The sequence below is a fragment of the Lampris incognitus genome, unplaced genomic scaffold, assembly GCF_029633865.1.
Source record: "Lampris incognitus isolate fLamInc1 unplaced genomic scaffold, fLamInc1.hap2 scaffold_136, whole genome shotgun sequence".
Taxonomy (NCBI): domain Eukaryota; kingdom Metazoa; phylum Chordata; class Actinopteri; order Lampriformes; family Lampridae; genus Lampris; species Lampris incognitus.
The window spans coordinates 182501-185000 of record NW_026611106.1 but is presented as its reverse complement, the minus strand read 5'-3'; positions in this window follow the sequence as shown (position 1 = coordinate 185000).

Below are 2500 nucleotides of genomic sequence, written 5' to 3'. Positions count from 1 at the left end.
TCACCACCTTGCAGTATGCAATCCCTTTTACATCGCGCCTTCTACACAAGATATAGTCCACCTGTGTGCACTTTCCTCCACTCGTATACGTCGTCACCCTGTGCTCCTCCCTCTTCTTGAAATATGTATTCACCTCAGCCATTTCCATCCTTTTCGCAAAATCGAACACCATCTGTCCTTCCACATTTCTCTCCTCGATTCCATACCTTACCATCAACTCCTCACCACCTCTGTTCCCTTCAGCAACGTGTCCATCGAAGTCCGCTCCAATCACCACTCCCTCCTCCTTGGGTACCCTTTCCACCACGTCGTCCAACTCAACTCCAGAATTCTTCTTTTTCGTCCATCTTACACCCGACTTGCGGGGCATATGCGCTGATAACCGTCAGCAATACACCTTCGATTTCCAGCTTCATAATCCTCACTCTGTCTGACACTGTGTTCACCTCCAGCACGCTCTTGACATACTCTTCCTTCAGAATGACCCCTACCCCATTTCTCCTCCCATTCGCACCATGGTAGAAGAGTTTGAACCCACCTGCGATACTCCTGGCCTTACTCCCCTTCCACCTTGTCTCTTGTCACCTTTCTTCTTTCCATCACGTCAGCCAGCTCTCTCCCTTTACTAGCCATAGTGCCAACATTCAAAGTTCCGACTGACTCTCACCTCCACACGGCTACCCTTCCTCCTCTCTAGCTGCCTCTGGACATGCCTTCCCCCTCTCCTTTTCCTTCGCCCAACAGTAGCCTAGTTTCCACCGGCACTCCGCTGGTTAACAGTACCGATGGCGGTCGTCGGTAACCCGGGCCTCGACCGATCCGGTATGGAAATCTTATTTATGATCCGCATATTTGATTTGGCAAAGATTTGACGCCGGATGCCCTTCCTGACGTAACCCTCCCCATTTGTCCGGGCTTGGGACCTGCACTAAGAATGCACTGGCTTGTGCATCCTCAGTGGCTGGGTTGCACGCTTTTCTATGTTTGCCCCTCACTTTTGTGGCGTGAACGATCAATTCTAGTAATACAGGTGTGTTTATGTTAGGTATCACAGACACACGCACACGCACAATATATGTCCAAAAGTATTGACATAACTGACCATTACACCCACAGGAGCTTTTCTGACATCTCATTCTGAATCCATAGAAACCCATATTCCACGAAGCTCCCGGCGCACAGTTTTTGTGCCGATGTTAATGCCAGGAGAAGTTTGGATCTCTGCAGTTATTGAGTGAACAGAGCGTTGGCGACTTGAGTTGCTGTTGTTCCTAAAGGCTTGCACTTTTCAATAATATGATGATATATGAAGCATAGAGAGTAAACGGGATAGATACCTTTTGAACAGCACCCTGTAGTACAGCACTTTGAAGGTACATATGTCGTCACTTGCTGTAGTGGTTTTTACTGATGGGCGTGGCCAGGTTTTCAGAAGCCTCTCAGTTGTCAATGTGAGAGCCAGGGGACGCGTCTGCCGTACGTTTAGGGTTAGGGTTAGGTGATTTCTCTGGTAGGGCTGCTTACACCACACCCCGGACTGGATTTGTTGCGTGTTTGTGTCCTGATCGATGGGCCAACTTAACACGCCTTCGGAGGGTGTCCGCCGGCCGGCTTTGCCGGCGTTCGGGCGGTCGGTTCCTCCGGTCTGGCGGATCGATGTCCTTTATTTAATGTTCTTAGTGGCGAGCAGAGTGCGGAGTGGGAGGGGCTCTACCGCGTAGTCGTCCTCTCCGTTGCACAGCTCGACAGCGTGCTCGGCGGTGCTCAGCCGGACCGTCTATCCCAGTTGCTCTTCCACGGCTCCCCTCGCGAGGCTTGCCGCCCCCCCCCCCTCCCCCTCCGACATCTGTATGGGGAGGGGTGGAACAGCTCCGTGTTTACCTCGCGGGGCTTCCCGGAAGACATTTTCTCAAAGTCCTCGTGTGACCGGTCTACTTTTTCATTGCGTTGTGTAGGAAAGACAGGACAATTTGTCTCCTTCATGGGATCTGTATTCTGTCGCATATAAACAGAGCAGGTTTCTGGAAGCTTCAGGGGACGTCAATACAGGTTTTTTTTTTTGTTTTTTTTTACAAAAACACATAAAACATAGCAGTCGCGTATAAACAGGACAGATTTCTGGAAACTTTAGATCTGCTCCCACTGTAGCATACGCAGAAATTGGGACCCACATTAGGAATGGATAAAATAAATTACAGGGGCAGACAAAAATGAACACGTGCATACGTTTTGGGCCTCTAACAGGAAATGGCGTCACAACAGGGAGGGGTTACTAACTGGGAGGGGCTACTATAAGCGTTGGTAATGACAATAATAATAATCACGTCGTGATATTTTGTGTAAATGATACAACATATGTTGGTTATGACGTTTTTAACCATGCTACACTCGCACGCGTGAAAAAGAAAAAGAAGAGAAACGTCTGGGGTTTTTCTTCTTTCCACCTCAAAGGAACGGTCGAATTCCCGACCGGTGTTTACCGAACCCGGCCGCGGGATCC